The 12788-nt window shown below is 33.9% G+C and overlaps 1 protein-coding gene across 2 annotated transcripts in view; it reads right to left on the bottom strand.

Annotated features, from left to right (window-relative positions):
• LOC100881893 (nephrin) overlaps nucleotides 1-12788 on the bottom strand; it is a 702710-nt gene that overhangs the window by 508835 nt on the left and 181087 nt on the right. The window lies entirely within an intron of this gene.

The raw sequence follows: 12788 nt of genomic DNA, 5'->3' as shown, positions 1-12788 counted from the left end.
TCATTAAAAATGTAAAAGGATGGTATACTTAAGCAACGCACCATATCTGCTATCTATTTTATTCAGCATAAAATCCTACATTATCAAATTTTTGTTTAAGAAAATCATTTTCAGGTCAAAAGTGTAAAAAGAAGTATGGATCCGTTGAAGTTGCTCTGTCGCGTGACGGCTCGAGGCTCGGAAGTTGTAGGGTTAAAAGGGGTAAGGAGTCTGCTCGCATTCTTTTCTATTCACGCAGCGTTAAATTTCTTTTTAATGTGTGTACCGGCAAACTACATGCACGAAGAAAAGTATTCGGTATACAAACGGCCAGCGAGATTTATGACACACACGGCAGTGAAGCTATTTTTGAGATAGCTGTTTTCCGTCCGTTTTAGTAATTTAGGATCGAACACCACAATTGTCCTTGGAGGATTTCATCGACAGCCCAGATAGAATTTGCGAGCGTCGTAAATCTTGTATTTTCAAAGGTCCCCATGATATGAGCGCCGGAGGCCTGCAACCGATCATGACACACGTGTTGGGTCTTGTGAAAATCCTGCTGCATTGCAAATTTCCTTACAGCGCGTCTGCATTATGCCAGTAACTGGTGCGAATATACTTCCGAATGACCTCCATGGAATTCAGTGCTGAAATTTTTTTGCATATACAACTTTTCATGGGCATTCCATATCCGTTGTTAAAAACAACGGGTCTCTTATGGTTCGCGATATTCCTATTTTAATGCTTGAATTGCTGATATGGTTGTTCAAGTACTAATGCAAAAGTGAAATACGCATATCAGAACCTGACCTAACTTAACCTAAAACCATTAACACGCTAAGCGCGACGCCAATTTTGCTATGCTTTCTGCTTGGCCGGCAGCGAGCGAATACTTGACGGTGAGCGCGATAGTTGGTTCGGAGAGAATAAACAGAGGTTTACTTTGTTTTGCCTTATTATGTTTCTTTCGAACTGGGATAATGATGCTGCTACAAGTAGAACGGTTTACAGACTTCAAAAGCGTTAAGGGATTATGTAAAATAAAATACACGCGTAGAGTATATCAGAGTTGTAATTATATTTATAAAGAAAAATTTAACGGTGGAGGAATTATTGAAGAATTTGGTGCTTACAAGACGGGCGCACAGTTAGAACTAACTAAGAAAGAACTGCTACGACAGTACATGCATCTATACCTGGAGCATTCGCAGGCTCCAGGCCCTAATTAAACAATAACTGCAAAGGATGTGAAGTTTTTCAAAAGACGGTATAAGCATGGTCAATGCTTTAACTTTAACAAAAAGAAAGATGGAAAACCACAAAAAAAGCGCTCAACGCATATTGGAATATACTTAAAATGGAAATATTTTGTGAAGCATAAAAGATTCGTTGATTTTGACAACGTATATGGAATGTTTATGGAAAGTTGTGTATGCGAACAAAATCTTAGCACTCAATTCGATGGGGATCATTCGGAGGTACAGCCACTGGTGTTAGTAGCCTTGCATGTAGGTATCTGAATATTTCCGTTTCTTATTTTTCTTGGAATAATACTTATTTATTCAGAAGAGTACGAAGAGACATATTTAATTATAATTACGGAGAAAATAACTGAAAACTATACATCATTAATTGCAAAAAGGCACAAAATAAACTGTGATTTGCAAGGGATTCCCCCTTCCCGTGAAATGCGTCGCACAAGAACAGCAACCAAAACAATGCAAGCGGCGCCATCGCTAGCCCTATTAGCGCATTGGATACTTGCGTTATATTAGAATGTCACCTTAAGTTTACTATATTTTAACAGTTTTACGTGTATTAAGTCTATCGTTGAAAAAGAAGTTAAGAATGAAAAGAAGTAATTTTCTTTTCTACAGTCCCAAATCTCTACATCTCCAAATTCGTACATCTCCATACCTCTACATCCCCAAATCCATATATATCTCCAAACTTTTAAACCTCCAAGTACCTCAATTCCCAAATTCCTAAATTCTGAGATTGTTACAGGCCCACCTCCCTATATCCCCAAATCCCTATGTCTCCAAACATATAGACCTCCAAATACTTAAATTCCCAAATTTCTAAATCCTAAAATCGCTACATCTCCACTTCCCTATATCCCCAAGTCCCTATATTCCTAAATATTTAAATCTCCAAATACCTCAATTCCCAAATTTCTAAATCCTGAAATAGCTACATTTCCACTTCCTAATATACCCAAATGCCTAAATTCCCAAAATCCTAAGTCCTGAAATGCACACATCCCTAGACCCCCAAATTGCTAATTCCCTAAATAGTTGGACTGGCAACCTTCAGAATCCCTACATCCCCAAATCCCACATCTTCAAATTCTGAAATTCTCAAAAATCACTAAAAGAAAATGATTTCTTTCCTTTCTTATCTTTTTTACCAACGATATACCTGACACAGACAAAACAAGGAACGCAAAAATTCGATTGCCTACTGGAAAGACTACTAACGTTAATTACTGTCATAATGTGTTCGCTATCTTAGAAATACTTACCGTCACTCTTTGCTCTAGGAAAAGTGAACCAATGCTAAGAATGAGCTACGTAATTTGTGTACGGATAGTGTAAAAGACTACCTAATTGACTCGCACCAAGAACTACTTCAGGTAGTTAGTTGAAAAGGTCCTTCAATGAAGTTTCCCTTTTCAACAAAACTTTCGTGGTACAGCATTAAAAAGGAAACAACTTGAAAAGTACCATAAAAGAACGTGGGTGAGATGAGTTTTATAATAAACACAATTTAGAACGTCAAATGTACAAGTTCATTCTCAATTTGTACAACTAACACGTCGCTGATATCTACTAATAGGTTATTGGTTATATTTTCATATATTTGTTCCATGTACTCGCTGTTGATAGTATAATTGCTTTAGGCTTTTAATGTTCATGCATGATTTAGAAAACGTGATGTGCAATGTATCAGATTGATGCAAATTGCTGGTAACAAGTAACGCAGTATTTCCTTCATTATACAGGATGAATAATTGCTTAATGGCGATTCAGAATATATTTTTTATGTAATTTGAATAGTAATAAAGAGCTATAATACTGTATAAATATTTTTGCATCACGATCATTTTTTTACATTTATTAAAATCGCTAATATATATTTTTGAATGTAAGTTTTCTTTAATAAGAAGTAAAGTGCATATTTGATTTTATCTTTGATCATCAGAGATCACTTCAAAATTATAATAGTGAAAATTAAGTGACTTCAAGGTGACTCATTCGAAGGTGACTTTAAAAAATTCTATACTACAAGTTTCTGAATGTTTTTTAACATGCTACAGTACGTGGAGTGAACAATGTATACTAATGAATAAAGAAGACATTCGTAACCTTTAAAGTTCAGAGACTTTAATAAAATGACGCGTATACCATTCAAATTGCGTACGATATGTTTCTTGAACGCACCACCCTATATACGAATTATCAATTATTTAAATTTCCATAAAGGGTGCCTCACAATTAGAGTAGGTCCCTGAAATGGGAGGTACCTGATATGATTCTGAATAAGATTTCCCTTTGCAAAAATGGGGTTTGCAGCTCTGTTTTTGAATTATTGAGGAAAAACACGGACCAATCAGAGCGCGAGGATTACGCATGCGCAGACGCAAGAGCGACAGCTTTGAGCCTAGTGGTTGAACGCACTTAATCCTCGCGCTCTGATTGGTCCGTATTTTTCCTCAATAATTCAAAACCGGAGCTTCAAACCCCATTTTTGCAAAGGAAAATTTTATTCAGAATCACATCAGCTACCTCCCATTTCAGGGACCTACACTAATTGTGAGATACCTTGTATATTAGAAAGCAAACAACCTTTAGTCCTCAAACCAAACGTTGATTTAAATATGCTAAACTTTTAGTTGACTCTGCGCAGGAAGAAGAGTTCCCATGTATTTGATTATTTTATATTGTACAAAATGGCCAAAAACAACGGGGTTAATAAACAACCCTGTTATTTATGAGATATTGAAATTTTGCGGCAATCGCTCTAATACATGGCACAAGAACTTCCTTAGAACGCTGGAGCCAGAGGAGATCAGTAAAGTTAAAAAACTTGGCAAATGTGTCGTACGAAGTACTGGAGGGAAATAAACAGAATATGTTTTCTATAGACTTCGGTTTCACTTCATTATTGGTAATAAATTGCATCTTTTCTGAACCAACTGATAACTCGTGATGAAAGATGACAGACGAAGAACTTCGACATGGTTGCATGCAGGTGAAACTTTTCCTTCGTCCGAAGAAACTTATACTCATTGAGCGGCAGGTACAAAAAGGAATGATTTATTACAGCTTTTAAAAAGTAGCTGAAAAATATTGTGTCGAATTGCAAACAATGGAAGAGAAATTAAGAGGGATGTGATGTACGACATACAAATGTTATCGCCAGAAAAAACTGTATGTGTTTTGACATAAAATTTTATTTCATTCATCGTAGTTATCAAATTTTGTCTTAATTAACAGTTGGGTATTAACACTTTAATGACCGCACGTCTACCCAGTCAAACGTCGCCAGGCAGTATTTTTGAAGAATTAATTTAAAAGAACTTTATTAAATTCACGAAAAAGTTAATATGAACAAAAAACAACTTGTACGATAGCTTAGCGTACTACACCAACGTAGAGCGCCAACATTTGCTCCATAATTTACATGGTACACCACTGTAGTGTAAAATCTAAAATTAAAAATAGGCAATAATTATCTAAAATCAAAGACGTGGCGATGAAATACGAAGCCAATAGCAATATTCACACTTGTTTACATCCATAAATTATCACACGGAGAGTGTGGTACTGGCCAACAATCTTTGGCAGTAGCATCACAGACATGTTATGTGAGCGGTCGTTAACGATTGTTCCGGCTATCACACATATGTTGTGTGAGCGGTCGTTAAAGTGTTAAGATTTAATAACTTCTTAAGAAATGTATGCATAAAACGGCTGTAAGAATGTTAGTATAACATTCTTTTTTATTTTTATGAATAGGATATATTAAAATTTGTAAAAGACAATGCAATCAATCCCTAACCAACGAGAGGAAGTAATAAAACTATTATTTCAGCAAAATAATAGAATACATCGTACATAATATAATGTTTAGTTCAATGAAATATGCTATTTACTCTGTAACATCAAACCGGACAAAGAACTCTTATATTGTATCGTATATCGATTTTTAAACAAATTCTTTTTATTTAATAATTTTATTCGCGGAAATAAACTGCACGTTCGTGCAAACAGTTTTACTGTTGTCTTTATTTATTTATGTATTTATTTCATTTCTGTTAATTTGTGTGTGCTAATAATTTTAGCTAATCCATAACTTCTTATCCATTATACAGCTTTCATCAAAATATAAAAAGTTAACAAGTAGAGACCACATAAAAATGTACGTTTTGAAAATAGCCATTCCACTTTTTGATAATGTCAGAAACTATGTATTTTGAAATATGCGAAGGCAGTGGTGAACCGTAAATGGTTATGTAATTTATATAATTTCCTGAATTGCATAAATGACGTATTTTAAGCGTTGTAATGAAATATAAAATAAATTGAATATTGTTTTTCCAATTTGAAGTATTCAAAATTATATCGAATGAACTTGAACTGTTTCAAATTTCATGACAAATGTAGTTTTTAATTTTGAAAATGGCTTAAGTTCATTCGTTGTAAGTAGACACATATTACTCATTTGATAATGTCTATTATTTTAATAGAAATTGTTAATTTAACTCTCTTAGATACACTTCAGGAGTGTGATAGCTTGGTATCCTTCAATTTCATTGAAACGCAAACTCAACTCATTGTCATACTTTGGTGAGTCTCACTCGTGACGCACTCACAGCTCCAACATAACAAATCTTACTCAAGTTTTTAATACTCTTCAACTTAAAATCTAGGTTCAACTATAATTTCTTTATCAAGAATCGCTGAATATAAAATATTCACAACATTTTAATTTTTATTGTTTATTTAAATATTATACTTATGAATAGTTAGTTTTGACTGACGCATCTAACAAATGAATTGTATGACAAGGGGTTAAATATCTCAATTCAAGCATAAATGAACTTAGGACAGTTTAAAAATAAATAACTCACATATACAAATATCTCTGTTATATCATAAAACAAACCAGCCAAAAAAGTTCTGAAAAAGTCAGTTCGTTTTTAAAAATATAGGAAGACAACTATGTAAATGAAAATTGGCGTATATCGTCATTCATGTGTTTCCCCGTTTACATACTTGAAATGTACATACATTTCGCTCATCTCTAATTCTGCCTATCAGAATTTATTGATCACTTTGCAGTTGCATCAACTGTCCGTTAGTGGACCTGGGTCAATTCTGTTCCCACCAGAAGACAGACGAGTCGGTATACACCAGTGCATAAATGATTCCGAACTAATCGATGAAATCAGAGAGTCGACATCGCGTAGTTGGGAACAAAAGAGCATCTATTTCCACTCGCCATCTCTCGGCACAATCTTAGACGATGAACAACAGTAATCCAACGATGTTCGTTGACACTGATGCAAACAATCAGTGCAATACAGCACTTCGAGAACATCTTGAACAGAGTACTATACATATAACTATAGCTTCCGGAATAATGCTTTAGAAGTCATTTTGAGTCGATTGCGACCTGTAAGATGGCCGTGTATATCGAGTAGTGTATACTCAGATAGAGGTAAAATTAATTGACTGGGATTGTTAATTAACTACAAAATTTAGTTGTGGAAATTCTTCACCCGATGTGTAATTAAAATGAGGCAATAACGAGTGTACACGTCGAACACAGGGCAAATACCCCTATTATAAATTTTACAAAGGAGGAAGGATTATATAGCTTCTTTTCTTAATTGCATTATTTTAGGTTAAGTGGTTCGTACAGATGAAAAGCCAACTACTGGGAGTATTTAAGGGGGCAAACTTACCAAATTGCGAGTTTTCCAGAAATTTACATTTTTATATTATCAAATCTTTAATTGTTATATCATTTAAATAACGAACGTTGAATTTCTGAATTTTAAAAACAATTCAAAATCTTAAAATTACCAAATCTCCAAATCTCCAAATCTCCAAATCTCCAAATCTCCAAATCTCCAAATCTCCAAATCTCCAAATCTCCAAATCTCCAAATCTCCAAATCTCCAAATCTCCAAATCTCCAAATCTCCAAATCTCCAAATCTCCAAATCTCCAATTCTCCAAATCTCCAAATCTTCAATTCTCCAATTCCCCAATTCTCCGAACCTCCAATTCTCCGAACCTCCAATTCTCCGAACCTCCAATTCTCCGAACCTCCAATTCTCCGAACCTCCAATTCTCCAAATTCCTAAATCTCGAAATCTCTAAATTTCCAAATCTCCAAATCTTTGAATCTTCAAATTCCTAAATTTCGTAGCTTCTAAATTTCAAGACCTCCGAAATACTAAATTTGCATACTTTGAAATTAAAAATTTATATTAAACAAACTTGAATGACGCCGAGTTCTTAAATTTATAATTTTCTAAATTAACAGTTTTCTCAAGCTTAAAATTTCAAAACTTCTGCACTCATAAATTATCAAATTTCCAAACATTTACATAACTAAATTTCCATTATTCCAAATTCATATATTAGTAAACTCTAGAATTATTAAATTTCTAAGTTGTAAGGCTGCTAAGTTTCCAAATTTTCTAAAATCTAAGTTTCCCAATATGTAAATCCAAATATTTTCAAATTTGTATGCTTTTAAGTTATTATGACTTAAGAATATTATATTTCAATGTGCAGTCACTACGCGTTGTCCAAATCGGCTATTTTTTGAGCACCCTGTACATTTGTTATCTAACTGAGAATTGAATGCTCCATTTTTCTTCTCAATTGCATTACGTTAGCACCGTATACAGGTGAAGTCGACTGTACGGACGGAAAACAACTATCAAAAATACTGAAACTATCAAATCTATTAAATTATCAATTTTTTAACAAACCTATATTTTTGCGTGTTTAAATTATTAAATCTCTTGTGTAACGAATTTTCATATTTCCATATTTTCATATTTACAAATTTAAGAATTTCCAAATTTGCAGATCTCTAAATTCTCAAATCTCAAAACTTCCAGAATTCTAAATTTCCCTAATTCTCAAATTGCCAATCTTCACACTATTCAAATTTGCATAACACCAAGTTCTTAATTTTATGAATTTTTAAATTTCTAACTTACATTTCCAAATTTTTAATTTTCAAAATTTATAAATTTCCAAACTCTACAGCTCCTAAACATGCAAATTGTAAACTCAATTACCAAATTCCAAAAAATAGAAATCTCCAAATTTGTAATATTCCTCCTTTTTGAAACTCTACGTCAAATTTTTGAAAAATTTCAGGTTTCAACGTACAATCACTGCCCAACCTTTCGCACTACAATTTTTTAAACACCCCATACATTCGTTATCCGAATGAGAATTGAATGCTCGATTTTTTTGCTCAATTGTGTTACGTTAGCATCGTACACAGGTTAAGTGGTCTGTGCGGACAGAAAACGAACTATCGAGCGTGCTGAAAGCGGACTGTCGAAGAAAAGCGACTGAAAGCAAGCAGACTGAAAGCGAACTGCAAGAGCGATTTCACACGAGGATGCACATATCGCGATACATATACGATTGATATCGATGGTATATGTATTACCTATAGGAGCATTCATATGCCGATTCTCATGGGACACTGTATCGCGATACTGATTTTCGGTATCGACAGTTCAACTTGTGGCGCTAAAATCTGCTGTAAGTGAATAGAAACAGAAGCAAGTTGATACACTTTCCATTTTATACTTTTTACAATTTTTCTTTTTTTATTTTAATTTGAAAAACTCTAGCGCACCCTAATGGTCACACTGGGGTGTGCAGAAACCCAATTAATTTTTTAATTTTGCTTTAACTTCAATTTTTTAATTTGTTAATTTTGCTACAATTTTATCCATTTTATATCCCGATAATCTGAATTAATACCTTTTTTTGAAACACCGGTATTTTTTCTCCGACTGTCATATTTCAAGAGTGTTCAGTGAAAATTTTTGCTGTTTCTATTAAAATCAAAAAGTTCTGATTTTTTTGTGGAAACCGTCATTTTTCCACTTTTTTTACGTTTCTGAATTTTCTTTGAAATGCAGCCTTTAAATTTTGTGAAATGAGTTGTGAAATATGTTAAATTAATTTTCAAAGATTATTTATAATTTTTCTCTAGTTAGAAGTAATTAAAGTCAAACAAATAATATAGCTTTTCAAGAGAAAATACAGTTCAAATAGACAAATAAAAATTCCGAAAAATTCCGAAATAAAAATTCATAAGGACAGTGAATTTTCCCGAAAATAGACAAAAATTGTATATTTCAGATGCTGGTATTTTTTAAATAAACATATAAAGCTCCTAAATTTAAATTTAAATTTAAATGCTTCTAAATTTAAATTTAAATTTATATGTGAAAATGTTTTACTAAAAAGATATGAATTTTTTATTGGAAACATAAGGGGATTCACAGATTAATGGACAAGATTCGTGTGACAATGTGTTATACAAAATTGAATTCGTAAGGTGAAGTGGGGTAAGTTCGTAAACGAGGCAAGTGCGTATACAGGCTATTTTTATTATAATACGAGCGAAATTTCTCCATTTAGTATGTTTTTTCCTTGTTTTGTTTCACTATATCCCCTTTTATATTTCAGCTAAGAGTACTTGTTTGCAGTATAGAGTACTTGTATAACGCAGTAAAAAGCATTTTATAGCAGATTTGTTAATAATTCTGTTCTTGCCCCATTGCACATGAAATAAAGTTTCAAAGTATTTAACTTCAAGTTACGTTCTTATTCCATTTTCGGGGAAAATGCAGAGTAGTTGACATTTTAAACAATTTCCTATCAAAATAAAAATGTACAAGGAAAATTAAGGTCCTAGTTAATATTAATTAAATTGTAGTAATTGTGAAAGCGTTCGATATCGATAGCGTTAAGTATTTACATAGCAGACTGAAAACACTTACGTTTAAATACCAATTTTACAATAAAATAATTTTAAGAAAAAAAATACGCCGACTTCGAAATGCACTAGAAAGTATAAAATAATTTCTATTTGCTAATGAAGTAATTTCTATTTCATCCAATCATACAATTACGTAACAGATATGAATGAAACCTATTTACTCGTTAGGTAGTATATTAAATACCAAAGAATAGGATTTTGCAATAACAATAATTATACATGTATACTGATTTTCGGCCGACAAGACGTGTTTGTAGAAACAGTAGAAAATCGGCGACTGCATGTTGACTCATACACCACCAGATACATGGAGGCATAGGTAGAACTCAATACATTAGTAACAATAGTTTTTCGCTAATAACTCGAAAACTAAAGCTTCCCCTTAATTGCGGATAAGGAAAAAGTTGTTCAGAATCGTGCCCCTGATAACATATTAAAAGGACATTAAAATCGTCCAAAGTTGATTTCAAAAATTTTCGACAATTTTTCGCTAATATCTCGAAAACTAAAGATTTCCGCGAAATTTGTATATGAACAAAATTGTTCAGAATCATATCCGTGATAAGATATTAAAAGTGCACTAAAATCGAGAAAAGTTTATTTCAAAAGTTGCCGGTTTTTTTGCAATAACAATACTTTGCAATTAAAAAATGAAAAATTTTTTGATAATGGTACCAATGGGGAGTCAGAACCTACCAGATGCAAAGGGTTTCGTTCCGATCGGTCCATCCAGCTAGGCGTAATCGGCGGGCAAACATAGAGAGAGAGAAAAAAAATATATACTGATCGAATTGAGTAACCTCCTCCTTTTTCGAAGTCGGTTAAAAAACAGTCTGCACTTACCCCATTTCACCTTATTATAACCTCAATGACAATTATTGCGTACGTGAGCACGAATTTTAAAAAAGTGTTAAAAATGCATTGATTATTATTGCCTATATTGTTGGAATATTTAAAATAGTTTAAAAATAATTTGATGAAGAAAATTTGCATTCCTGGGGAGGGAAAAATTTTCGAACAATTTTGTTTAAACGCCACAGTGAATCATAAGTATCTTTGAAAGCATATATCTTTTCAATAAAGCATTTTCAGACATAATTTTATATGAACATTTTTCATCTGTTTGAACAGAAGCAGTATAAGCTTGGTCTCAACCTTTCTGCACACGCTATATTTTTCAGTTGGAACAAAATCCCTGATATCGACATCAACAGATGATCGATTTGGCGTGGAATCATTATATAATGTCTGCAAAGAGATTAAGAGGTTAACATAAATATTTACTTTCTGTTATGTAAACAGAAAAATGTTTGAATCATAACTGTTAACAACAGTATATGTATCAGAACAATTCAATTTTTATGACGGTGAAAACGCGCAAATTTATTTCGATTATCGTATAACAAACGTATTATAATTAAGTCCTGTAGCGAGTGATAAACAAAGTAATTTGATGATTTACGATATCAAATCAAGTATCAGTATTATAATCAAGTAACGAAATATTTGATCAAGCAACGAAAGTCTTTGCACAATGTCAAAATATGAAGTCCGCAACGACAAACACGAAGTAAACGCGCAATGGCAAAATATAAAGTACAGTCCGTAATGACAAATACGAAGTAAATCCCGTAGTGACAAGATATAAGGGCCCCGGAGCCCTAGCTTATTTTATATGTTTCACTGGCGTACGACGTCTCCTAGCAACCACCCGATTTCTTCGAAATCTGCCACGTGCCCTCCGTCAACCTTGGCTTCGCGGTCATCCCTCTACGACCGAACCGCCGAACCTCGCGATACCATCCGCCCTTTGCGGCCCAACCGCCGCGCCGTCGCGCCGCGCGCCGATACCGATGTCGCGCCGGCACTTGCCGGTACCCGCCATCAAACGGAGCGGTCCGCACCTTTGTACGCGTTTCTGGAAAATTACGCATCAGGAGACGTCGCCGAAGAGTGTCTTTCTTTTCTGCCGAAGTGCGCACCAGGGTTCGCCAGCATTTCGCGATGGATCAAATACTTATTACATACAGTGTTCATTCTATATAAGCAAAAATGTTCTTTCCGATATAAGCAAAAATGTTATCCCCACTACTGGGGGGAAGACCCCTCGAGACGCCCGAGGTTCGCTCGCCGGGAAATGTAACGTGACCCGGGTATTTGTGTATCCGTGAGACAATACCAATGCAAATATAAAACTTTTTTATTTTTGACTTTTTCGTTACCAAACTTTTACCAATTAATTCTTGACATTTTTCTGATTAAAATGAGACCAAACACGACGTAATTTGAGTTATATTTACTTGCAATATCTTATTAGAGTAAAATCATCGATGTACGCGTAACACTTGAAATTACAAGTAAATATGTCCCGAAGTATGTCGTCTTTGGTCTCATTTTAATGAGAAAAATGTTACAAATATGATGGAAAAAATTTCAAAAAAAAAAATCAAAAATAAAAAAGTTTTATTTTTGCATTAGGAGTGTCCTTCTAGTAGGTCACTGTTTGTTTATGTTCGGTCTCCTTCGCTCGAAATGTAGCACCTTTACGATATACGCAAACGGCGACCGTGATATTTTTCTCTTCTGTCCTTTTCTACGTTCGGTAAGACATCAATCAATGTAGGACCTGTACGATATACGCAAAACCTCAGTCCCGAAAGATTTGCTTATATAGAATATCCACTGTAATTGGCGTTTTACTTGGAATTTCAGACCTCACTTTTGCCACGTGCCATTTGTCACGTGCAC

The sequence above is a fragment of the Megachile rotundata genome, chromosome 13 (assembly GCF_050947335.1).
Source record: "Megachile rotundata isolate GNS110a chromosome 13, iyMegRotu1, whole genome shotgun sequence".
Classification (NCBI taxonomy): Eukaryota; Metazoa; Arthropoda; class Insecta; order Hymenoptera; family Megachilidae; genus Megachile; species Megachile rotundata.
The sequence above is the reverse complement of the archived record's forward strand: the minus strand, read 5'-3'. Positions and strand labels throughout refer to the sequence as shown.